The following is a 27,475-nucleotide window of genomic DNA, read 5'->3' as shown; positions in this document are numbered from 1 at the left end:
AAGAACACTCTTTGACATAAACCACAGCAAGATCTTTTTTGATCCACCTCCTAGAGTAATGGAAATAAAAACAAAAATAAACAAATGGGACCTAATGAAACTTCAAAGCTTTTGCACAGCAAAGGAAACCATAAACAAGACGAAAAGACAACCCTCAGAATGCGAGAAAATATTTGCAAACGAATCAATGGACAAAGGATTAATCTCCAAAATATATAAACAGCTCATTCAGCTCAATATTAAAGAAACAAACACCCCAATCCAAAAATGGGCAGAAGACCTAAATAGACATTTCTCCAAAGAAGACATACAGACAGCCACGAAGCACATGAAAAGATGCTCAACATCACTAATTATTAGAGAAATGCAAATCAAAACTACAATGAGGTATCACCTCACGCCTGTTAGAATGGGCATCATCAGAAAATCTACAAACAACAACTGCTGGAGAGTGTGTGGAGAAAAGGGAACCCTCTTGCACTGTTGGTGGGAATGTAAATTGATACAGCCACTATGGAGAACAGTATGGAGGTTCCTTAAAAAACTAAAAATAGAATTACCATATGACCCAGCAATCCCACTACTGGGCATTTACCCAGAGTAAACCACAATTCAAAAAGACACATGCACCCCAATGTTCATTGCAGCACTCTTTACAATAGCCAGGTCATGGAAGCAACCTAAATGCCCATCAGCAGACGAATGGCTAAAGAAGATGTGGTACATGTATACAACGGAATATTACTCAGCCATAAAAAGGAACGAAATTGAGTCATTTGTTGAGACGTGGATGGACCTAGAGACTGTCATACAGAGTGAAGTAAGTCAGAAAGAGAAAAACAAATATTGTATATTAACGCATGTATGTGGAACCTAGAAAAATGGTACAGATGAGCCGGTTTGCAGGGCAGAAGTTGAGACACAGATGTAGAGAACGGACATATGGACACCAAGCGGGGAAAATTGCGGTGAGCTGGGGATGGTGGTGTGCTGAATTGGGCGATTGGGATTGACATGTATACATTGATGTGTATAAAATTGATGCCTAATAAGAACATGCAGTATAAAAAAAAACAACAAACAAAACAACTAATACTAAACTTTCATTGGGTTATTTGTATGGAAATATGTTAATATAAATTAAATAACATTAATATAACATTAATATAACATTATTATAAATTAATATAACATTAAAAAAAAAAAAAAGCTTTACAGACAAGCAAAAGCTAAGAGAATTCAGTATCACCAAACCAGCTCTACAACAAATGCTAAAGGAACTTCTTTAAGTGGGAAACACAAGAGAAGAAAAGGATCTACAAAAACAAATCCAAAACAATTAAGAAAATGGCCATAGGGACATACATATCAATAATTACCTTAAACGTGAATGGATTAAATGCTCCAACCAAAAGACACAGGCTTGCTGAATGGATATAAAAACAAGACCCATATATATGCTGTCTACAAGAGACCCACTCTTGGGACATATGGACACCAAGGGGGGAAAACCGCAGTGGGGTGGGGATGGTGGTGTGCTGAATTGGGCGATTGGGAGTGACATGTATACACTGATGTGTATAAGATTGATGACTAATAAGAACCTGCAGTTGAAAAAAACAAACAAACAAACAAAGAAAAAACAACTAATACTAAACTTTCTTTGGGTTATTTGTATGGAAATATGTTAATACAAATGTTTCAGACATTACATGAAAGTTCTAAAAATCTTATGTTCTGGTATAATGTTATAAGTCATAATTCTAGTTATTACTTTAAAATGTGTATCTCAGAAATAACTAAAAAAAAAAAAAAAGTATGAGGATGATATAATTTCCCTTATAAGTTATACACTCTTTGCCCGGATGGCCAAAGGATTTTCCTTTTTTTCTTTCAAGTCCAGGAGTTTTTCTAAAACAGGTCTTGATGATAGTCTTTCTATGTTGGCATTCTTGAGTATACAGTGTGTTCTTTCAATAAGAATTTAACGTCTCTTTTTTAACCTCCAGATAAACTTTCTTGAATTACAGTTTTGAGTATTGGTCTTTCCTTGCTTTGGTTTTCTTTTTCAGATATTCCTATCAACTGTGTGGTATATCTTCTTTGCTTATCTCCAATGTTCCTTTTTCCTTTTGGATTTTAATTTTTTTTAACTTTTAACATTTCATTTTTATTAAGACATTATTTGCTGGTTTTTTGGCCCCGTCCAATACAATTTTTTTATGTCTACTTCTTTCTTGAGTTCTATCACCTTATTTCTGACTTTCTCTAATTCTGATGTATGTCATTCATTTATATCTTGCATTATATCTTAATGTCTTTAAACTTGCTTTGAAATAGCAGGTTATAATTTTTATCTGTTTTATAGGCAGATCATTTTAGCATGCTTTCACCTTTAGTCTCTTTGCATCTTCATAATTTTTAATGGGATTTAGAACAACACTTTTTTGTTGTTCATTTTTATGTGAAATTATTTTCCTGAGCTTTTAGAAGGGATCTTGGTTCAAATGACATTTTCTAACTTCACAAGGCTCCTTCTTCTAGTAGTGTTGTGTAGTATTTAAAAAAATATGGTGACTTGCTTTCTGAGATTTTCTGGTTCTGTTTTCCTTTTCCACTTTTACATGGACGTGCCCTTCTTGTTATTGTCCCTATCCTGACCAATTTTGATTCTACTCCTAGCAGTTTCTCCCCAGTCTGGAACCCTCTCCTGGAAGGAAATCCTGGTTAATCAGTGTCAAGAGTTCATGGGGGTTAGCCAACCCCAGACCCTTAAATGCACTCACCCACTACAGGAACAGGAGAAACCCTTCCACTTTTAGCTGTTATTCTCTAATGGATGCATCACTCTTTCCAGTGATACTTATTGGCTATTTTGTGAGTTCCTATCTCAGGTCCTTCAGTCACCCTGTTATTTCCTTTTGCTTCTTCTGATGAATATGTTGTTGCTATGCAGGTTTTGTGGCTGTTGGTGATTTGTTCCCACCATGTATACTAAGGTTCAAGGGAATAGCTTGTGACCTAGTTTTGTTATAAATATTGACTATGAGTTTTTTTGTTTTTCTTTCTAGTTGTCACTATATTCCCAGAATTTCCCAAGACATACTACTTTTAGACACAGATATAGGTACAGCTATAGCTACAGATGTAGATACAGATGCAAATACAGTATAGGAAAAGATACAGCTATATAGATAAAATATATAAATATGTGTAGATAAAAATGACTAGCAGAATAAGCACTGAAATATATATTAGCAGATTGATGAGATTATGGATGACTTTTTCTTTGTTTTGATAACAGTTCTTTTTTTTTAAGTCACATAATAAAAACAAAAACCAAAGCTAGTACTTAGAGGTTTAAGAGAATTGCTATCACCTGCTCAGGGGTGTGTGGGAACGGCCCTTTTTCAGGTGCCATCAACATCTAAACCCCAGTCACATCAAATTCAATTATCTTTCTTGCTTGCTCAACATCATTAATTATCAGAGAAATGTAGATTAAAACCACCATAAGATATCACCTCACACGTGTCAGAATGGCTATCATCAAAAAGACCACAAATAACAAACACTGGTGAGGATGTGGAGAAAAGGGAACCCTTGTAAATATAAACTGGCACAGCCACTGTGGAAAACAATATGGAAGTTTCTCAAAAAACTAAAAATAGACCTACATATGACCCAGCAATTCCACTCCTAGGTTTATATCTGAGAAAAACAAAAACACTAATTCAAAAAGATACATGCACCCCAATGTTCATAGCAGCATTATTTACAATTGCCAAGATATGGAAGCAATCTAAGTGTCCATCAACAGAGGAATGGACAAAATAGATATGGTATATATTGACAATGAAATACCACTCAGCCATAAAAAAGAATGAAATTTTGCCATTTGCAGCAACATGGATGGACTTGGAGGGTATTATGCTAAGTGTAATAATTCAGACAGAGAAAGACAAACACTGTATGATATGTATGATATACATGTGGAATCTAAAAAATAAAACAAACTAGTAAATATAACAAAAAAGAAACAGACCACAGATATAGAGAACAAATTAGTGGCTATAAGCGGGAAGAGGGAAAAGGTAGGGGCAACATTGGGTAGGGGATTAAGAGGTACAAACTACTATGTATAAAATAAATAAGCTACAAGGATATATTGTACAACACAGGGAATATAGCCAATATTTTATAATAACTATAAATGGAATATAACCTTTAAAAATTATGAATCACTATGTTGTACAACTGAAACTTATATAATATTGCACATCAAATATACCTCAATAAAAAAATTTTAATTTAAAAGTAAAATAAAACTTTAAATTATGTTTCTCAATTCAACTAGGTGTACATTTATGTTCTTTAGGGCACAGAAAATGGTTCACTGTTTATTCTTCCCAACCCTGCAGTTTTGGGTGTGGATTCCATGCTTTGAATGCTCCAGTCTTCTTGATATATATTCAAGCCCAACTTCTGCTATTCCATTACAAACCTTTTTTGTTAGAATAGTGCATAGCTTTTGCTTTTCAAACATTCTTCAGCTCTTAGCCTAATGTCTCCAACAGAAAATTACAGAAGTCTACTTGGGAGCTATGAAGTCAGGATTTTGACTCTCTTTCTGAGTTCTTTTTTGTTCTTTTTTCCCTAGGGCAACAGCGCTCACACTCATGTCTAGTTTAATCATGAACTGACATATACACACTACTACATATAAAATAGATAACCAATAAGGACCTACTGTATAGCACAGGGAACTCTACTCAATACTCTGTAATGACCTATATGGGAAAAGAATTTTAAAAAGAGTAGATATATGCATATGTATAACTGATTCACTTTGCTGTACATCTGAAACAAACACAACATTGTAAATCAACTATACTGTAATAAGTATTAAAAAAAAAAAAGACAATAACCAAGAAGGAAAAACAAAGTGGGTAATATTTCAAAATGTTATCCATTTTCACTTCTATATACAAGTGATTGTCTCTAGATAGTGTCGTTACCCTTGTTTATAGGTGTTGCAATGTTGACACTAACCCTTTTATGAGCATTAGTTCACCATTTGTTTACCATCAGACCTCTTCATAATAATTTAGAGTCCTTATTACAGCATATTTATACCTATTATCAATTAAATTTGGCTGTTGCTGCTCTCAAGGAGCAGATAAGAGAAGCAACAGTAACCACTGAAATAATGCTTGCATTTAAGGATAAACTGAGGCATATTTTATTTGAGTTTATTTGAGCAAAAATTTATTTGAATCGGGCAGCACCAACCTGGAAGTGATTAGGAGCTCTCTACCAACAGAAGTTAGGGAAAAGACTTTTATACAGAAGAGGAGCAAGCAAAAAAAAAAAAAAAAGGAAATTATTGAATTGACTATAGCTTAAGTGGTTGCCTTATTTGGGAAAGCCCAGATGCCTGTTTGAGATTGATTGTCCTTTAGATTTCAATTTCTAAACCTTGAGGCATTAAAAGCTTAGTATCTGGTTTGCTTATATAAGCTATTAAGGCATTAAAGTCACCTCAGCCTAATGGCCTCTTTGTTTAATTAATTTAACAGGGTTTTCTCCCTTTCCTGATATTTCAAAGGGATTTCTAAAACACAAAGTCCCCTGAAAAAATGTCCTTTTTCCTCTTTGGGTTCACCGCCCCCTCTGTTTTTCCTACAGGTTTCATGTGAGATAACTGATATGCAAGCATTAGATGGGTATTTGTAGGTAGACTTCGCAGCTGGAGAGACAGCAACTGCCGTGGTGCCTTCCTCTCAGCAATACTCTCCACCAAGTCTCAAGGGCGACTTTATCTCAAGTCTTCAAGGAATTGAAATAGTCAAGGGAAACCCTATCATGATTTTGGCCTGAAATTATTTTCCAGTAAATACATTCCCTTCTTTGTGGCCACCCTTCAGCAAGTTTGGCTTTTGATTAATTTAGCTGTTAATGACTGATAATAAAAATTGCAGTACATCAAAAGCTACTCCATTTGTTCCTTTACCCAGTGGAGTGATACTTGAAAAAAAAATCTAAGATTATAAAGTTGCCTTTTAACCAGTTCCAATCGTTTATAAATAAAATGTATTCCTATAAATAATTCTTAAGGTTTATAGATGAAGTCAATCTCAATAGACTGACAATGGAATCCTGAAAGTATTGCAGATTAAATGTTTATATAATGTGATTTTAATTTATCCCTTAATTTCTGACAGTAGGTTTTGAAACAAAATATATCATGGAAGAAAATAAAAATAATTATAGTTACATTTATATAGTCATTCACAATACTTATATATATATATTTCATTTGATTTTTATTCTATATTCTATTTAATGAGTATTTACTGAGTTTCTATCATGTGTCAATCACTAAGCTAGGGTTATGGGGTACAATGAAGTATAAGAGCCCTCTACAAGCCAATGGTGAAGGAGGCATTATCACCACTCTTTAAAATATCAGGAAACAGTTACCTTTGCCAAGGTAACTGACAGGTAAATTGATAACAGAACTGCAACTAGTATTCACTCTGTGAGGCTATGATTTCATATCAGCTACTAACAATCCTATTGGATCATTTGCTCTAATAACATGACTATATAATTTTCTCATCCACAATAAAATCAAAAGTAACACTCTGGCTACAGAAAAATCTGCTTTTACTTGAAACCAAATTTTCATGCAGATCTGTGTCTCTGGCATAAAAACATTTTTATACGCAATAAAAAAATCACATATTCCCAATTCTAAATTGGCAAGCTTTGGTCTATGCTGTATTTGGGTACCTTAAGGTGAAAGTAGTTGATGGAAGAGAGAGACTTTATCCCTGAACTGGATTTGTTCATCTAAAACTATTCTGGTACTCATTACCTATGCAGTGACTCACCAGCTTATCAGTCTACTGTAGAAATAAAAGCTGCATTTACTTTTCTTTCTTTAATCTCCCAGTTCTTAATTGCCATATTGACAAAAAAGAAACAGTTGTTTACTTTCCAGATTCTCTGGGGCACCCACCAAATTAATCCTTTTAAGCGGTGTTTCTTCAGCTCCAGAAACAAGTAGCATGCAAAGTAGCAAAAGGCTCCCTTAAGAGGCAGCAAACACAAGATGCCTAGACATTAACCTTGACTAGGAGAGCCCTGGAGGCATTTGCTTCTTACTTTGAAAACAGCCCTGAGGTTCTGAGGAGAGGGGGAAATAACTAGGGCTGGTTTAAGAGTAGGCTGAGCCTGATAAACACTTCCCGTTAGGCCATTTCCCCTTCTTTCTTGAAAACAGAATCCCAATTTTGTTCCCAACAGCAATTTGTCCAGTCTGAGTGATGAATCATGATCTGTCTGAACTAATCTTGATACTTCATTCCCTTTAAAAGATACTTTCATTCCCAGCCTCCCTTGCAGCTACAGGTGACTATTTGACCTGACTAAAATCCCACATGCCGCAGGGCACAGCCAGAAAGAAAAAAAAAAAGAGTTATGCTGAATTTTACTGTAATACTTTAAGCAATATTGGAAATACCATCAAATTCAATGAGAGAAGTCACCAAATATAAGAAGAAAGAGTTGGATGCTTTCTTGTTTGTTTTCTTGATATTTAGTTGCAATTCACTGTTACTATTAAATATTTAAGTCCACTTTTTCAAATGTCCTATGTAGAGAGATTTTTTATAAACTGTTTTTAAGTTCTGTTGAAAATACTTCAAAATTATTTTCACTTTAAACATAAAATAAGAGTTAAAAATATCAAAACTAAAGGGAATGAAGCGTGGCAGAATATGTTTTTATTTTGAGAAACAGCAGACACAGGAGAACCTCTGAAAACACAGTAGAAGTGACCCTTTTGTAAGGAAAATTCACATTTATAAAGGAAGTCTCCATTTGTGAGGGTATACCAAGAAGAGGAAAGCAGTTATAAAATGTAGTCCATTTCTTTTGGAGATTAATTAACTTAAATCAAGTATATACAGGTGTTAAATTCATATCACTGAAAAGTGAAAGGTAAAAATAAAATTATAAGAGTGAGTCAAATAATAATAGCCTCTAGGGTGTTCTCACCTTAGTCAAGGAAGGAAGGAAGGAAGGAAGGAAGGGAGGGAGGGAAGGAGGGAGGGTGAGAAGAAGAAAAGAAGGAAAGAAGAAAAAGATATTATTCTGTTAGACTGTCAGGTAATCTGGAAATCTGCAGTTGATTTTATCCATCACAAAAATTCAACTCTTAAGTTCACAAACGCAGTTGTCTTTGAAAGACATCTTGTCAATTATCTTTCTGTTTCACAAGGTAGCCAAGCCAATTTGGTGACCACACTGTTCTTCCCCATTATTTTATCATGCTATATAAGGTCTAGTAAGAAACAGATTTTAATGTCATTCAGTTTGATGATCAACTTGAGTGCATTGTTCTTACATTCTACTTCCAATTAGTGTTATGACTGTTCCTGAGTCTATCTTATAACAAATCCTTACACTTTGGGTAACTTTTCTTTAAGTGGCAACCCATTATTTTGCTGAGAAAGAGTGACAGGTTACCATGACTTGACACTCCTTGTATCATGACTCCAACGTAACAGGGTCATTCAGATCAGAATGACATTACAACAGCAATTGTTCTGGTCTCTCCCTTGTTAAAGTCATTATCTTTGGTCATTTTACTTAAATGCATCATTTAGTTTGACAGCAAATTGTATGACAGAATAAAAGGGACCTTGGGGGGTGAAAAAACATCCCTAAGTAAAACTGATTTAATATCAAATAACTTCAAGGTCAACTCTGTGAAATGTGTTGCTAGCTTGCCATACCTCCTTTATCAAGCAGAATGCCAGCACAGCTAAACTGGGCCATTTAACCTGCAGGGTCAGAGAAACAAAGAAGGCTGCTGAAGCCTTTAAGGACCTATGAAAAGAAAACTCAACAATTATTTTTTTAAAAAATAAGTTATTTACAAAAATGTATTTCAAACATTAGAAAGTAGGGTCAAGTAGTGGTTCGGATTTTTAACCTAAAAAGTCTTTGAAGTTACACAGACTTGAGCTTAACGCCTGGTTTTGTTACTTATAGGCTACGTAACCCACAGGGGGGAAAATGATTAAATTTACTAGTACTAATAGCTGGGAAATTGAAATATCTATTCACAGAATTGCTTTTAGGAATTAACTGAAATCAAAAGACTCAACACTAAAAACACTTAACAAACAGGGCACTTTTACTAATGGTATGGTTGTTATGTAACTAATCAGAGAAATGATAACCCCTAATCAATAGTAATGTTTAAATGCAAGATTAAATAGGTGATTATTTACATATTTATTTCCACTTGGCTTATAAATCCAGATGTGTCTTTAACAAACATCAATTCTTATCTATTTCTATTTCATCTCTTTTAAAATTGCAGGAAGTAATATAAATTTTTAAAAACAAAGTAGCACATATATACATGTGATTCCTTATAAAACTGGCCTATTGTGTTAGTATGAACGCATAGCTTAAATTCTAAAAGCACATAACCAAATTTCACTACTTATGTTCTTCCAATTAGGAATTTATTCCTTTGCATTAATAAAACATTGTTTTCAAAATATCTGGGAGACATATTCATAACTATTAGACATTCATATTTCAATGTAAACAAATGAGGTGTTTCCACTGGCTTGTGGAGAATAGGGGAGGACATCCAGGAATGACACAGACATCAACAAAACAACTTGAGTTAGGTTGGTACCTTAGCAAGTAGGGAAATAGGACTGCCAACAGACTGGGAAAGGGAAAAAGGAGAATAGGAAAAAAAAAGAAGCTACTTCATAGTTTTGCCTAGAGATTTCATAAGATGGGGTTCTAATAAAATCTTTATGTGTTTGATACTTGCTATAAAGTATCATCACATAAGGTGTGAGTGAATCGGCACTGAACCTACTGAAGGTCTAAAGGAAATCTGCACTGAGTCTATTGAGAGTCTATCGAGGGTACCTCTGTCTGAGATACCTCATAACTGAGGATGCCTATTGAGCCATTTAGGAACAAGAATTGGCATCATCCAGAATTTCTTCATAATCCTAATTTTTGTCTATTAAATTTAGTGGATTCAATAATTAAATGGTCTCTTGGGGGTTAATTCAGTCTCTTTCAGGTTATGGCTTAGTTCCTCAGATTTCTCTCTTTCTCCTTAGTCCACTTTCTAAGATGGTATATTGCAAGGACGAGCAAACTTTATCTGTAAATGGCTACACAGGATATTTTAGGTTTTATTGGCCATATAGCCTCTATTGCAGCTACTCAACTCTGCCCCTGTAGCAGGAAAGCAACTATAGACAAGATGTAAATGAATGGGCATGGCTATGTTCCAATCAAGCTTTAATTATGGATACTTTAAATGAAATTTGATTTTCACGTAATATTCACATGTTATAAAATATTGGGGTTTTTTTCCCAACCATTTAAAAATGTAAAAACCATTCTTAGCTTACGGGACATACAAAATTAGGCAGCACACAGTATTGTCCTGTGGGCTACAATTTGATGTCGCCTGGTAATTGCATACTGAGTGTGGGCAGCTTACGTGACCTTAAGCACTGGGAGTGAGGTTGTCTACCCTCCAGCTAATCTTTGGGTGTGTTAGCCAGTGATCACTTCCCAGAATTAGCCTATTTGTTCTATGCTGTACCCTTGTGATTCTAAATTTGTCAGCTTTGTCTGGTCTCTTACCCCCTCCAACGTGACACAGCTTCCCCTCTACTCCCTGATTCTGCAGACCACGCTGAGTCATTGCCACACCTTTCCTCTTATCCTTTGACGTAGGTTGCTCCCACCACACTAAGTTCTTTGGTATGCCTTAAACCAGTATCTATGATCTCTGCAACTTGAGGAAGCAAGCACATGTCAATGAGACCCTCTCTCCACCAAACCAAATTACCGACCCTTTTGACTATGCCAAGATACTATATGTTGGCCAAAGCAGCCCTGGAGTTTCCTACTGAAGGACCAAATGCTGAGCAAGGCTACAGCCCTTCTGCTCTTAGACACATGCAGTGAACTTCCTCCCCACTCTGGGGCTTTAAAGCATTGGAAACAGATTAAAATCCCATCACTTTTGCCCCAACTTCATATGTTCCTCCTTTCAGAGACAGCATTGTCCTTCTCTCCTTCACTGATGCCAAAATAGTGGACAATTTGCAGAGAAAATCAGTTTACTAATAGGGAAAATAATTTAGCAAGTATTAAAAATATTACACCTTTAATATATAGGGTTTCCATGGACAGAAATGAGGAGGTTGAAAATTCTAATAAAAAAGAACAACATAGGTAAAGAAGGAAGCAAACAAGATCGTCAACAAAGACACAGCTTTCATTCAAAAGTATATTGCTTGGGGGCTTCCCTGGTGGCGCAGTGGTTGAGAATCTGCCTGCTAATGCAGGGGACACGGGTTCGAGCCCTGGCCTGGGAGGATCCCACATGCCGCGGAGCAACTAGGCCCGTGAGCCACAACTACTGAGCCTGCGCGTCTGGAGCCTGTGCTCCGCAACAAGGGAGGCCACGATGGTGAGAGGCCCGCGCACCGCGATGAAGAGTGGCCCCCGCTTGCCACAACTAGAGAAAGCCCTAGCACAGAAACGAAGACCCAACACAGCCAAAAATAAAATTAATTAATTAATTAATTTTTTTTAAAAAGTATATTGCTTGGGACTTCCCTGGTGGTCCAGTGGTTAAGAATCCACCTTCCAATGCAGGGGATGCATGTTCAACCCCTGTGCAGGGAAGTAAGATCCCACATGCCACCGGGCAACTGAGCCCAAGCACCACAACTAGAGAGACGCCCATGTGCTGCAGTGAAAGATCCTGCGTGCCACAACTAAGGCCCGACACAGCCAAAAATAAATAAATAAATAAATATTAAAAAATAATAATAAAAATAAAAGTATATTGCTTATTTTATGATGTGGCCCAGAAACCATCCTAGGATAAAGAACCAATGTACAATGAGGCAAAATAATATTTATGTTAATTACTAACACAGCTTTTTCCAGATAGCATTGTAGTCAGAAAGTATATTTACTAGGAGAAAAGTAATATTTTATCAGATGCAAACTAGTGTTACAGAAGCATTTTAATACTGGGTTTTATAATGAAATAGAATAAAACCCACACTGAAAAACGTTAGCAGGATAGAGTTCCTTCACATGGCCACAAATCAATAAAACTAAAAAAGAATCTGGTGATAGTTTAGTATATACTAATTTATTTAGTAAATGATCATTCAATAAATATTTACTGAGTACTTACCATATGCTAAGCACTACTGTACGTCCAGATATCATGTAGTGAAAGAAACACTGTCAAGCAGGAGACACACAATAAAGAAAAATAAAGTAAATATATATGTGAATAAATGATGTGCTCTAAGAAGAAATTATAAACAGGGAAAACCCTATGAAATGTAAAGATTAGGCTTTGAAATCTTAGATAGAGTGACCAGGGAAGTCATAGCAAAAAGATGACTTCTGAATAAAAATATGAAGGAAGTGAGGGAGCTACCCATGTTGATCTAATAGGGAAGTACATGCTAAGCTGTGAGAGCAGCAAGTACGGAGGACTTGCCTTGAAAATATGTCTGATATGTTTGAGAAAGGGCAAGGCAGCCAGAGTTACGGAGGTCCTAAGAGAGAGGAATGAAGGCTGAGAGTTCATGTGGAGTCAGATCACATGGAGAGTTATAGTCAGGATTTGGGGTTTTACTCTGAATTAGCCCTGGAAAACTATGGTGCAGAGAAGTGACCTAATCTGATTATAATTTAAAAGAATTACTCTGGCCACCGTGTTGATAATAGGTTGTAGGGGGACAAGGTTAGAAACAGAGAGGCTAGCTGGGAGGCTGTTACAATCATCTAGACAAAAGACAATGGTGGGGGACTTCCCTGGTGGCTCAGTGGTTAAGAATCCTCCTCCCTATGCAGAGGACATGGGTTTGAGCCCTGGTCCGGGAAGATCCCACATGCTGCAGAGCAACCAAGCCCATGTGCCACAACTACTGAGCCTGCGCTCTAGAGCCCACAAGCCATAACTACTGAGCCCACGTGCCACAACTACTGAAGCCCATGAGCCTACAGCCATGCTCCGCAACAAAAGAAGCCATCACAATGAGCTCGCGCACTGCAACAAAGAGTAGCCCCCGCTAGTCGCAACTAGAGAAAGCCCGCGTGCAGCAATGAAGACCCAACGCAGCCAAAATAAATAAATAAATATTAAAAAAAAAAAATGACAGTGGTGGCTTGTGTGAAAGCAGTAGCCATGATGAGAACGGTAAGATTCTGGGTATATTTCCTTGTGGGCTTGGATGTGAAGTTTGAGAAAAAAGGAGTAGTCAGGGATGGCACCAGGATTTTGGACTAAAAAACTGGAAACAGAAGATTGTCATTTACTGAGATGGACAACAAACTGTTGGAGGAGTTGGCTTGGGGAGGTATAGCAGGAGCTCAGTTTTAGACATGTTAAATTTTAGAAGTCTATTAAACATCTACATACACAGGTCAAGAGGGCAGTTGGAGCTCAGGAGAGAAATATGAGTCAGATATATAAATGTGTGAATCATCAGTACACAGATGGAATTTATAGCCTAGAGACTGAATAAGATCAATGAAGAGGAAACCAGCAAAAAACAAAAAAACAAACAAACAAAAACCAACTTGAGTAGGAGTGGATAAAAAGATAGGAGGAAGGCTAGATGAGTCGAGTGTGTTAGAAACCAAGTGAAGGCAGTACTTCAAGAAGTAGAGCAACATCAGATATCGAGACTGGGTACCTATGTGCTCAAGTTTTTAGGATCTTCTGGTTGCTTCCCTTTCACAAAGTCTTTGGATTAGCTGATGTTCACCTACAGCTTGTTATGTCTGAAGACTCACTGAAAGGGTAAAAGTACCTGAGCACCAGGCTTGATAATAGTGGATCAATGAGCTAGCTAACTAAGAAAATTTGCTTCTAGGAAGGTTTTTGGATTAAGCCATTCAACACCACTGAATAAATATTAAGTTTCTACTATTTTTGAGATGCCTGGAAATCAGAAAGATGAAGGAGATGTAAACCACTATCATTCAGGAACTCACATTCTAATGGAATTTAATAAAGCTGACACATAAATAACTTAAATTTAAAATATAATGGGTATAAATCCCATTCCATACAGCTCAGGTGGGCAAGAAGTATAAATTTGTTTATTTTTCTGTACTTCAGCTTAATTTTGTATTTTGGGTCTCTATTTGATCAAATGAGGAAAACAAAATCTTAATCAAGTCACGACCATTTCCTCTATTCCAGGGGTTTTGTCATAAATTTAGGGTTCTTAGGTAATGCCTCAGTATTAAGGAATGAGAAGATGGTATTGGTCCTTATTCATGAGCTCTACCTGTCTGCATCCTTTGAGATGAACATGTTCCCAGCTTATCCTCACTCACTGACCAATGCAGGTTGCCTCTGCATTTTCTAATGCCCCCTCCTGCAGGAACCCTCCAGGTCTGGTTCTCTGTTAATTATACAGAATCTCAGAGGCAGAGAAAACAACCAGCTGCCCTCCCTTGCTGCTGCAGGTTGTAAGAAATTCTGTGAGGCCACTCCAGGCTCTCTCATACTAGACATGCCATCCCAGTCTGCCTTTGCCTCCACACAACACTGGGAACAAGGGGGAGGTGTGGCTCTTGGGACTTGTTTGGGTACTCATTGGAAATAGGGAATAAATCTTGCTCTGAGATCTGGGATCTGTCTATGCCTTCCCAGTTTTCGAGAAAGGGTAGAGGGACAGAACACAGGGCCAACCATACATAAACTTTCTTGCTTATCATCTGATTATTACTTCCTTCTTCTCAGTCCAAGTAGATTTTATTGAATTGCTGAGCCTGGAAAATACTGATTCTGTCTATCATGTGTTGTTTTTTTTTAACAACTTTATTAGAGTATAATTGCTTTACAATGGTGTGTTAGTTTCTGCTGTATAACAAAGTGAATCAGGTATACATATACATATATCCCCATATCTCCTCCCTCTTGCATCTCACTCCCACCCTCCCTATCCCACCCCTCTAGGTGGACACAAAGCACCGAGCTGATTTCCCTGTGCTCTGCGGCTGCTTCCCAATAGATATCTATTTTACATTTGGTAGTGTATATATGTCCATTCCACTCTCTCACTTCATCCCAGCTTACCCTTCCCCTACCCCGTGTCCTAATGTTAATTCTCTATGTCTGTGTCTTTATTCCTGTCCTGCCCCTAGATTCTTCAAAACCATTTTTTTTTTAGATTCCATATATATGAGTTAGCATACAGTATTTGTTTTTCTCTTTCTGACTTACTTCACACTGTATGACAGTCTCTAAGTCCATCCACCTTACTAAAAATGACTCAATTTCGTTTCCTTTTATGGCTGAGTAATATTCCATTGTATATACGTGCCACATCTTCTTTATCCACTCATCTGTCAATGGACACTTAGGTTGCTTCCGTGTCCTGGCTATTGTAAATGGAGCTGCAATGAACATTGTGGTATATGACTCTTTTTGAATTATGGTTTTCTCGGGGTATATGCCCAGTAGTGGGATGGCTGAGTCGTATGGTAGTTCTAGTTTTTTTTTAAGGAACCTCCATACTGTTCTCCATAGTGGCTGTATCAATTTACATTCCCACCAACAGTGCAAGAGGGTTCCCTTTTCTCCACACCCTCTCCAGCACTTATTGTTTGCAGGTTTTTTGATGATGGCCATTCTGACTGGTGTGAGATGATATCTCATTGTAGTTTTGAATTGCATTTCTCTAATAATTAGTGATGTTGAGCATCCTTTCATATGTTTGCTGGCAATCTGTATATCTTCTTTGGAGAAATGTCTATTTAGGTCTTCTGCCCATTTTTGGATTGGGTTGTTTGCTTTTTGATATTGAGCTGCATGAGCTACTTGTATATTTTGGAGATTAATCCTCTGTCAGTTGCTTCGTTTGCAAATATTTTCTCCCATTCTGAGGGTTATCTTTTCGTCTCGTATATGGTTTCCTTTGCTGTGCAAAAGCTTTTAAGATTCATTAGGTCCCATTTGTTTATTTTTGTTCTTATTTCCATTTCTCTAGGAGGTGGGTCAAAAACGATCTTGCTGTGATTTATATCATAGAGTGTTCTGCCTATGTTTTCCTCTAAGAGTTTTATAGTGTCTGGCCTTACATTTAGATCTTTATTCCATTTTCAGTTTACTTTTGTGTATGGTGTTAGAAAGTGTTCTAATTTCATTCTTTACTTGTAGCTGTCCAATTTTCGCAGCACCACTTATTGAAGAGGCTGTCTTTTCTCCACTGTATAGTCTTGCCTCCTTTATCAAAGATAAGGTGACCATATGAGCATGGGTTTATCTCTGGGCTTTCTATCTTGTTCCATTGATCTATATTTCTGTTTTTGTGCCAGTACCATACTGTCTTGATTACTGTAGCCTTGTAGTATAGTCTAAAGTCAGGGAGCCTGATTCCTCCAGCTCCGTTTTTCTTTCTCGAGATTGCTTTGGCTATTTGGGGTCTTTTGTGTTTCCATACAAATTGGGAAATTTTTTTGTTCTAGTTCTGTGAAAAATGCCATTGGTAGTTTGCTAGAGATTGTACTGAATCTGTAGATTGCTTTTGGTAGTATAGTCATTTTCACAATGTTGATTCTTCCAATCTGAGAACATGGTATATCTCTCCATCTGTTTGTAACATCTTTAGTTTCTTTCATCAGTGTCTTATAGTTTTCTGCATACAGGTCTTTTATCTCCTTAAGTAGGTTTATTCCTAGGTATTTTATTCTTTTTGTTGCAATGGTAATGGGAGTGTTTCCTTAATTTCTCTTTCAGATTTTTCATTATTCCTGTATAGGAATGCGAGACAATTCAGTGCATTAATTTGGTATCCTGCTACTTTACCAAATTCATTGATTAGCTTTAGTAATTTTCTGGTAGCATCTTTACAATTCTCTATGTATACTATCACGTCATCTGCAAACAGTGACAGCTTTACTTCTTTCCTGATTTGCATTCTTTTTATTTCTCTTTCTTCTCTGATTGCTGGGGCTAAAACTTCCAAAACTATGTTGAATAATAGTGGTGAGAGTAGGCAACCTTGTCTTGTCCCTGATTTTAATGGAAATGATTTTTTTTCACCACTGAGAACGATGTTGGCTGTGGGTTTGTCATATATGGCCTTTATTATGTTGAGGTAAGTTCCCTCTATGCCTACTTTCTGGAGGGTTTTTATCATAAATGGGTGTTGAATTCTGTTGAAAGCTTTTTCTGCATCTATTGAGATGATCATATGGTTTTTCTCCTTCAGTTTCTTAATATGGTTTATCACATTGATTGATTTGCGTATATTGAAGAATCGTTGCATTCCTGGGATAAATCCCACTTGATCATGGTGTATAATCCTTTTAATGTGCTCTTGGATTCTGTTTGCTAGTATTTTGTTGAGGATTTTTGCTTCTACATTCATCAGTGTTATTCCCCTGTAGTTTTCATTCTTTGTGATATCTTTGTCTGGTTTTGGTATCAGGGTGATGGTGGCCTCGTAGAATGAGCTGGGGAGTGTTCCTCCCTCTGCTATATTTTGCAAGAGTTTGAGAAGGATAGGTGTTAGGTCTTCTCTAAACGTTTGATAGAATTCGCCTGTGAAGCCATCTGGTCCTTGGCTTTTGTTTGTTGGAAGATTTTTAATCACAGTCTCAATTTCAGTGCTTGTGATTGGTCTGTTTATATTTTCTATTTCTTTCTGGTTCAGTCTCAGAAGGTTGTGCTTTTCTATGAATTAGTCCATTTTTTCCAGGTTGTCCATTTTATTGGCATATTGTTGCTTGTAGTGATCTCTCATGATCCTTTGTATTTCTGCAATGTCAGTTGTTACTTCTCCTTTTTCATTTCTAATTCTATTGATTTGAGTCTTCTTCCGTTTTTCTTGATGAGTCTGGCTAATGGATTATCAATTTTGTTTATCTTCTTAAAGAACCAGCTTTTAGTTTTATTGATCTTTGCTATAATTTCCTTCATTTCTTTTTATTTCTGATCTGATCTTTATGATTCCTTTCCTTCTGCTAACTTTGGGGCTTTTTTGTTCTTTTTCTCTAATTGCTTTAGCTGTAAGGTTAGGCTGTTTATTTGAGATGTTTCTTGTTTCTTGAGGTAGGACTCTATTGCTATAAACTTCCATCTTAGAACTGCTTTTGCTGCATCCCATAGGTTTTGGGTCATCATGTTTTCATTGTCATTTGTTTCTAGGCATTTTTTGATTTCTTCTTTGATTTCTTCAGTGACCTCTTCATTATTTAAGTGTACTGTTTAGCCTCCATGTGTTTGTATTTTTTACAGATTTTTTCCTGTAATTGATATCTAGTCTTATAGCGGTGTGGTTGGAAAAATACTTGATATGATTTCAATTTTCTTAAATTTACCAAGGCTTGATTTGTGACCCAAGATATGATCTATCCTTGAGATTGTTCCATGAGCACTTGAGAAGAATGTGTATTCTGTTGTTTTTGGAAGGAATGTCCTATAAATATCAATTAAGTCCATCTTGTTTAATGTATTATTCAAAGCTTGTATTTCCTTATTTATTTTCATTTTGGATGATCTATCCATTGGTGAAAGTGGGGTGTTAAAGTCCCCTACTATGATTATGCTACTGTCGATTTCCCCTTTTATGGCTGATAGCATTTGCCTTATGTATTGAAGTACTCCTATGTTGGGTGCATAAATATTTACAATTATTATATCTTCTTCTTGGATTGATCTTTGATCATTATGTAGTGTACTTCTTTGTCTCTTGTAATAGTCTTTATTTTAAAGTCTATTTTGTCTGATATGAGAATTGCTGCTCCAGCTTTCTTTTAATTTCATTCGCATGGAATATCTTTTTCCATCCCCTCACTTTCAGTCTGTATGCATCCCTAGGTCTGAAGTGGGTCTCTGGTAGACAGCATATATATGGGTCTTGTTTTTGTATCCATTCAGCCAGTCTATGTCTTTTGGTTGGAGCATTTAATCCATTTCCATTTAAGGTAGTTATCGATATGTGTGTTCCTATTACCATTTTCTTAATTGTTTTGGGTTTGTTACTGTAGGGCTTTTCCTTCTCTTGTGTTTCCTGCATAGACAAGTTCCTTTAGCATTTGTTGTAAAGCTGGTTTCATGGTGCTGAATTTTCTCAGCTTTTGCTTGTCTATAAAGCTTTTAATTTCTCCATTGAATCTGAATGAGATCCTTGCTGGGTAGAGTAATCTTAGTTGTAGGTTTTTCCCTTTCATCACTTTAAATATGTCCTGCCACTCCCTTCTGGCTTGCAGAGTTTCTGCTGAAAGTTCAGCTGTTAACCTTATGGGGATTCCCTTGTATGTTATTTGTTGCTCTTCCCTTGCTGCTTTTAATATTTTTTCTTTGTATTTAATTTTTGATAGTTTGATTAATATGTGTCTTGGCGAGTTTCTCCTTGGATTTATCCTATATGGGACTCTCTGCACTTCCTGGACTTGATTAACTATTTCCTTTCCCATATTAGGGAACTTTTCAACTATTATCTCTTCCAATATTTTCTCAGTCCCTTTTTTTTTTCCTCTTCATCTTCTGGGACCCCTATAATTCAAATGTTGGTGCATTTTTGTCCCAGAGGTCTCTGAGAGTGTCCTCAATTCTTTTAATTCTTTTTTCTTTATTCTGCTCTGCAGTAGTTATTTCCACTATTTTATCTTCCAGGTCATGTATCCGTTCTTCAGCCTCAGTTATTCTGCTATTGATTCCTTCTAGAGAATTTTTTATTTCATTTATTGTGCTGTTCATCATTGTTTGTTTGCTCTTTAGTTCTTCTAGGTCCTTGTTAAATGTTTCCTGTATTTTCTCCATTCTATTTCCAAGATTTTGGATCATCTTTACTATCATTAGTCTGAATTATTTTTCAGGTAGACTGCTTATTTCCTCTTCATTTGTTTGGTCTAGTGGGTTTTTTCCTTGTTCTTTCTTCTGCTGTGTATCCGTGTCTTTTCATTTTGCTTAACTTACTGTGTTTGGAGTCTTCTTTTCGCAGGTTGCAGGTTCATAGTTCCTGTTGTTTTTTGTGTCTGCCCCCAATGGGTAAGGTTGGTTCAGTGGGTTGTGTAGGCTTCCTGGTGGAGGAGATCAGTGCCTGTGTTCTGGTAGATGAGGCTGGATCTTGTCTTTCTGGTGCACAGGCCCGTGTCTGGTGGTGTGTTTTGGGGTGTGTGTGAACTTATTATTATTTTATGCAGCCTCTCTGCTAATGGCTGGGGTTGTGTTCCTGTCTTGCTAGTTGTGTGGCATAGGGTGTCCAGGGTAGGGTGTAGCTTGCTGCTCATTGAGTGGAGCTGGGACTTAGTGTTGAGATGGAGATCTCCTTGAGAGCTTTTGCCATTTGATATCACATGGGGCTGGGAGGTCTCTGTTAGACCAATGTCCTAAACTCAGCTCTCCTACCTCAGAGGCTCAGGCTTGACAACCGGCCAGAGCACCATGACTCTGTCAGCCACATGGCTCAGAAGAAAAGGGAGAAGAAAAAAAAAGAAACAAAAAAATAAAATAAAATAAAGTTATTAAAATTAAGAAATTATTATTAAAAATTAAAAAGTAACTAAAAAAAGAAAGAAAGAAAGAAGAGAGCAATGAAACCAAAAAACCAATACATCAATGATAACAAGTGCTAAAGACTATACTAAAAAAAAAAAAACAAAAAAAAAAATGGACAGACAGAACCCTAGGACAAATGGTAAAAGCAAAGCTATACAGACAAAATCACACAAAGAAGCATACACATACACACTTACAAAAGGAGAAAAAGGAAAAATATATATATATATAAAATTTTTAAAAAAGGAAGATAGCAACCAAATCAATAAACAAATCTACCAATGATAATAAACTCTAAATACTAAACTAAGATAAACAAAACCAGAAACAAATTAGATGCAGAAAGCAAACCCCAAGTCTACAGTTGCTCCCAAAATCCACCACCTCAATTTTGGGATGATTCGTTGTCTATTCAGGTATTCCAGAGATGCAGGGTACATCAAATTGACTGTGGAGATTTAATCCACTGCTCCTGACGCTGCTGGGAGAAATTTCCCTTTCTCTTCTTTGTTTACACAGCTCCTGGTGTTCAGCTTTGGATTTTGCCCCACCTCTGAGTGTAGGTCACTTGAGGGCGCCTGTTCCCCACCCAGACAGGATGGGGTTAAAGTAGCAGCTGATTAGGGGGCTCTGGCTCACTCAGGCCAGGGGGAGGGAGGGATATGGAATGCGGGATGAGCCTCCAGTGGCTGAGGCCGGCGTGACATTGCAACAGCCTGAGGCACGCCGTGTGTTCTCCCAGGGAAGTTGTCCCTGGATCACGGGACCCTGGCATTGGTGGGCTCCACAGGCTCCCGGGAGGGGAGGTGTGGATAGTGACCTGTGCTTGCACACAGGCTTCTTGGTGGCTGCAGCAGCAGCCTTAGCGTTTCAAGCCTGTCTCTGGTGTCCGTGCTGATAGCCATGGCTCGTGCCTGTTGCTGGAGCTCGTTTAGGGGGTGCTCTGAATCCCCTCTCCTCAAGCACCCCGAAACAATGGTCTCTTGCCTCTTAGGCAGGTCCAGACTTTTTCCCAGACTCCCTCCTGGCTAGCTGTGGCGCACTAGCCCCCTTCAGGCTGTATTCATGCAGCCAACCCCAGTCCTCTCCCTGGGATCTGACCTCTGAAGCCCGAGCCTCAGTTCCCAGCCACCACTCGCCCCGGCAGGTGAACAGACAAGCGTCTCAGGCTAGTGAGTGCTGGTTGGCACTGATCCTCTGTGCAGGAATCTGTTTGCTTTGCCCTCTGCAACCACTGCTGCGCTCTCCTCTGTGGCTCCGAAGCTTCCCCTACTCCGCCCACTCCCCGGTCTCCACCAGTGAAGGGGCTTCCTAGTGTGTGGAAACATTTCCTCCTTCACAGCTACCTCCCAGAGGTAAAGGTACCATCCCTATTCTTTTGTCTCTGTTTTTTCTTTTTTCTTTTGCCCTACCCAGGTACAGTGGGGAGTTCCTTGCCTTTTGGAAAGTCTGAGGGCTTCTGCCAGCATTCAGTAGTTCTGTAGGAGTTGTTCCACATGTAGATGTATTTCTGATATATTTGTGGGGAGGAAGGTGATCTCCATGTCTTAGTCCTCCACCATCTTGAAGGTCCTCCTATCATGTATTCTTCTAATTCCATTGTTTGATTTTTTTTTCTTTTAAAACTTAAGCTTTGGAAAGTCCAAAGGCCTTTCTCCTAATGAGGAATTTCAAAGGTCCTTTCAAAAGTTGTTTCTATGGGGAGGGGGAAGGTTAAGCTGAGATGAAGTGAGAGTGGCATTGACATATATACACTACCAAATGTAAAATAGACAGCTACTGGGAAGCAGCTGCATAGCACAGGGAGATCAGCTCGGTGCTTTGTGACCACCTAGAAGGGTGGGATAGGGAGGGTGGGAGGGAGACACAAGAGGGAGGAGATACGGGGATATATGTATATGTGTAGCTGATTCACTGTGTTATAAAGCAGAAACTAACACACCATTGTAAAGCAATTATACTCCAATAAAGATGTTTAAAAAAAAAGTTGTTTCTTCTTTTCTCTCTTCATTTCTTATATTGGTTATATCCAATTAATGTTCCCTGAAACATTAATGTGGAATATTATAGCTGCCTGCTCTAGAAAAAAGGCAATGAACTATAAGGAACTACAGTTAACATTTCAAAGTATCATCCTGCCACATTTTTCCCGCCGGAAATATTTGCATCCTTGAAAAGAGAGTTATTTCAAAGCCCCCACCATGCTAAGAAAGTGGGACCTTACTTTAATTTGTTTCTCCAGAATCTTACCTCCTATATGCAAACAGCCAAAAGCACTATTTTCACCAGGCCCTCTAACATTGGGTGTAAGATTGGAAGTTGGGTGAAGTTTTCAGCTTACTCTATTGGGTACTTATGAGGTAATATATAAAATATATATATTGGTCCTGGCAAACAGAACTGCTAAAACCCTTGTAATTTCCTAAATAATAACACTGGGAGTATCTCTTGTTCTAATATTTGATCTTTGACCCCACCCCTAACACAGGGCTCCTAAAACTCTTATAAATTCCTAAGTCAAAGAGTACTAGGAGCCTCTTTTGTTCTAATGAGGTGACTCTGGGTGGGCTCCTAATGGCTCCTGGATAGGGGCTGGTCACCAGAAAGACCAAGCTGTATTTAGATGTTTGGAATTTTCAGTCCCACCCCCACCCCACAACCTATTCTCTAGAAAGGAGGGGGGAAAATGAAGTTAATGATCAGTCATGCTTCTGTGAGGATGCCTCCATAAAAATCCCAGTGGTACAGAGTTCAGAGAGCTTCCAGGTTGGCAAACACGTCCACACTGAGAGACTGATGCACCCCAACTCTACAAGGACAAAATATCCTGCACTCAGGACCTTCCCAGACCTCCCCCTATGTATGTCTTCATCTAGATGTTCATCTGTATCCTATCATATCCTTTGATAAACTGGTAACCATAAGTAAGTTCTCCCCTGAGTTTTGTGAGCCACTTGAGCAAATAATTCAAATCCAAGAGGGAGAAGGTCATGGGAACCCTTAATTTGTAGCCAAAAGTTGTGGGTAACCTGGGGACCTATTACCTGCTATTGTCATCTGAGATGGGGAGCAGTCTTCTGGGATTGGTCCTTGGCCTGTAGGATCTGATGATATCTCCAGAGAGATAATGTCAGAATTGAGTTAAATGGTAGGGCACCCAGCTGGTGTCACAGCATTGTTTGGTGTGGGGAAAAAAACCCACACAGAAAAAACCTCCCTGTCACTGGCAGTGACAGGAAATAAAGTACTCTGAATGAGGAGTATGAGGAATAAAGAAGACACACAGGAGGCAAAGGACTGGGTAGTTTTTCCAATACAGGTCTCCACTCCCTGTCTCAGGAGCCTCTCAACACACTTAAAAATAATATTAATCCCTTCCATCCAGAGCGGCTGGGCCATGAGTATGGATATAACTTCACACACTCCTGCCACCATAGTTAGCTGAGACTTGCCTCTAAGAAACCTCACTCTGGTGCAAAAATGGTTCTTAACTATCTTTGCCTTAAGTCAGCAATGACATGAAGTGGCTCCTTGCTCCAATCTCTACCCATGCCTTCTTCGAATAGAGTTGTGTCCAGCACCTGAGCCTCAGCTGTCTGACACAAGAAAGAAAATGTCTTCTGACTAAGTTTTTGCAAGTCCATAGTTGTTCCAGTGATTCTCCCTCTCTGGCTTTCTCCTCAAGCCCATTTTAGCTTCCATATAACCAGTGCTGAGCAGGTTCTCTTTATAGATATAGGTCACCTGCAAGTTGTTTGATTTTCTTATAGGCAAGACAAAAGGAAGGGCATCGGTCAAGCTTTTAAATATTCTCCTTAAACTGGTTCCCCTCCAGGACTGAGGTTTAATCTCCCACATTTATTGGGGATTGAAGAGCTTCTATAATTCACTAGTAGAAATTATTTTACAGGTGGGAAGAACCTAGTTAAAACTTTACTTCTAGAGTTGACACTCTTAAGTTTTCTATTTCTTAGCTATTTTTCCTTTTTTACCAAAAATAAAAGAGCACAGTAGCTGAAAATTAACTGGATTAAAGTAGCTAAAATAAAATACTTTGAAATTATATTTTGTTTATAAGCAAATGTCTCTGAGAGGCTGCATTGATCCTTATTTTATATGCCTAAAAATTATTCAATTCTAGGATTATGGAATTTGAAAATTCTTTGATTCTAATTAATCAGAACATTTTCTTTTACTCAGTCCTGGAAACCCATAAAAAGTTATTAGCTGTCAGAATCTCTAATGCCAGTTAATTAGAGGCCCTGACTCTGTGCCTGCTGATAGTTATTGTGAAGGCTGAAAGGTTAACAAGAACAGGCTGCTACCAACCGCCTTGCCAGGTGTTTTTCCCTGCAGTGAATGGACTTCAGCCAATTGAAATTATCACCCTAGAACTAGTCACAGACACTCTTAATCTTCATGTAGAAACACTGGTAGAAAAAAAAAGTTGTGATTTGTATTGTTGCTTTTCACTATCATCACATTTGGAACAATTAAAAATAAAGTATAGTTAATCTTCTATTAGTAAATGAGGGCTTGACAAATCCAAAAAGGAAGAAAGAAACCTTCTAAAATAATTTTCATGTTTAACATGTTCCATTAAAATAATAATAGTCCATCAGTGAAACAATGTCTTGTAAAACCTCTCACACTTTTTTCAAGGCATGGTGGTTAAAGACTACATAGGTATTAACATGTCTAAGTTCTTTTAATTGCTGGGTTTATAAATCTGAACAGTTGTAATGAAATAATCAGAATCAACCAGATAGAATTGGAGCCAGTCACAGCGGGCATTTGAGACATGTATGCTGTTTGGGGGCACTGAATATGTACTTATCCAATCCACACTGGAGCAGATGGCAAAGCGAACAGGTAAACACTTGCTTTATCTTCCAGATATTGTGGTTCACTAATTACCCTATTTATTTTGGGAACTTCAGAACATTGGTAAAAATCAGATGAAAAACAAACAGAGGTGACTGAGGAAGATTTGAATGAAGTGTGAAATCTAGAGCTTTCACACTGTCAGATGAAGATAGAGGGATTCTCACCCTCTGCCAATTCTTAGGAATCGTGTAGAATTTTAGGTAGCAGCATTTGAAATTAAATACTTAGCTGAAGAAAATGCAAAGGAAAAAAATGCTGTAATTGTATATAATCCAAAATTGAACAGAAGAATGGAAGTGGACTGTTTACAACAGAAGCAAAAATTACTTATGCCTACCCTAACATCAATGTGCTCATCTAGCATGAAGATCTTGGTTTCTAAATATCATTCTCCACATAAAGGAACTAGAGTTCCTTGGAGAAATGGCCAAGGCAAGGAAAATTCACTAGCAATGCTAAAAGTTCTTGTAGTATCAGAAAGCAAAAAAGTACTCGGTGATTAATGGGAACCTAACAGAAAAATATAGGGGCTAGCTTCAAAGATCCAACTGGCCAAATCTGGGAAAACTGGAAATTTTTTTAAAAGAAAATAATAAATTATAATATATTACATTTAAGAAGAGTCAATTAAATGCATGGGGGGAGGAAGGGAGGAAAAACTCTATGTAATAAAAGAATGCTAGCTATTGTACAGAGAGGGAAAAATAAAATTAGAAAATTACAATTTCACAAGTGAAAATGTAAGATCTGATTTAGGCGAAATCACCAAATGGGGTGTCTCTGGTGGTGCAGTGGTTAAGAATCCGCCTGCCCATGCAGGGGACAAGGGTTCAATTCCACATGCCATGGAGCAACTAGGCCTGTGTGCCACAACTACTGAGCTTGTGATCTGAAGCCTGCAAGCCACAATTGTTGAAGCCTGCATGCCTAGATCCCATGCTCCGCAACAAGAGAGGCCACTGCGATGACAAGCCCGCACACCGCAACAAAGAGTGGCCCCCACTTGCCGCAAATAGAGAAAGCCCAGGTGCAGCAACAAAGACCAAATGCAGCCAAAAATAAATAAATAAATAAATATTTTTTTTAAAAAATCACTGAATGATGCTAAAAAAAATAGGAAAATAGGATTCCCACATTCTCAAAGTTTCACCAACAGATTATTTATTATGAAGAAAAAAGATATTTTTATAATAGTGATAGCATCTGAACCAAGGGATCAATGTAAGCATCACCAGTAATGGGACAAATTAGCATTTTGTTGCTTCTGATATGATGCACTGGAAAGTATAATTTAGCACCTCTGGCATATGGCTGTGATGTATTCCTGTGAAAAATATTTAAACCTGAAACTAGTCATGAGAAAGCAAACAAGTCCAAATTGTAGAATACTTTGCAAAACAACTTGCCTGGATTTGACAAACTTGTCAAGTTGTGAAAGACAGACAGACAGATAGACAGGAAGGAAAGAAGGAAGGAAAGAAGGAAGGAAGGAAGGAAGGAAGGAAGGAAGGAAGGAAGGAGGGAGGGAGGGAAGGAAGGAGGGAGGGAGGGAAGGAAGGAAGGAAGGAAGGAAGGAAGGAAGGAAGGAAGGAGGGGAGAAAGAGAGAGAGGGAGGGAGGGAGGAAGAGGGGGAAGGAAAGGGAAGGGAAGGGAAGGAAGAAAGAAAGAAAGAAAAGAAAAAGCAAAGGGATGGTTATAGATTAAAGGAGACTAAGGAGACATGACAACTAAATGCAAATTGTAATCCTTGATTAGATGCTAAAAAATATCTTTCAGCAGAAACTCTGCAAGCCAGAAGGGAGTGGCGGGACATATTTAAAGTGATGAAAGGGAGAAACCTACAACCAAGATTACTCTACCTAGCAAGGATCTCATTCAGACTCGATGGAGAAATTAAAACCTTTAGAGACAAGCAAGAGCTAAGAGAATTCAGCACCACCAAACCAGCTTTATAACAAATGCTAAAGG

General features: G+C 37.8%; 1 long non-coding RNA gene across 1 annotated transcript; it reads left to right on the top strand.

The window, feature by feature from the left end:
• The first annotated feature begins 4,455 nt into the window (after nt 1-4,455).
• On the top strand, nt 4,456-26,580 carry LOC309628832. Its single transcript, XR_014244734.1, has 2 exons — nt 4,456-13,749; nt 13,817-26,580. It is a non-coding gene; the product is annotated as an uncharacterized lncRNA (long non-coding RNA).
• The last annotated feature ends 895 nt before the right edge of the window (nt 26,581-27,475 follow it).

The sequence above is a fragment of the Balaenoptera borealis genome (assembly GCF_965194805.1).
Source record: "Balaenoptera borealis genome assembly, chromosome: 5".
Classification (NCBI taxonomy): Eukaryota; Metazoa; Chordata; class Mammalia; order Artiodactyla; family Balaenopteridae; genus Balaenoptera; species Balaenoptera borealis.
The sequence above is the reverse complement of the archived record's forward strand: the minus strand, read 5'-3'. Positions and strand labels throughout refer to the sequence as shown.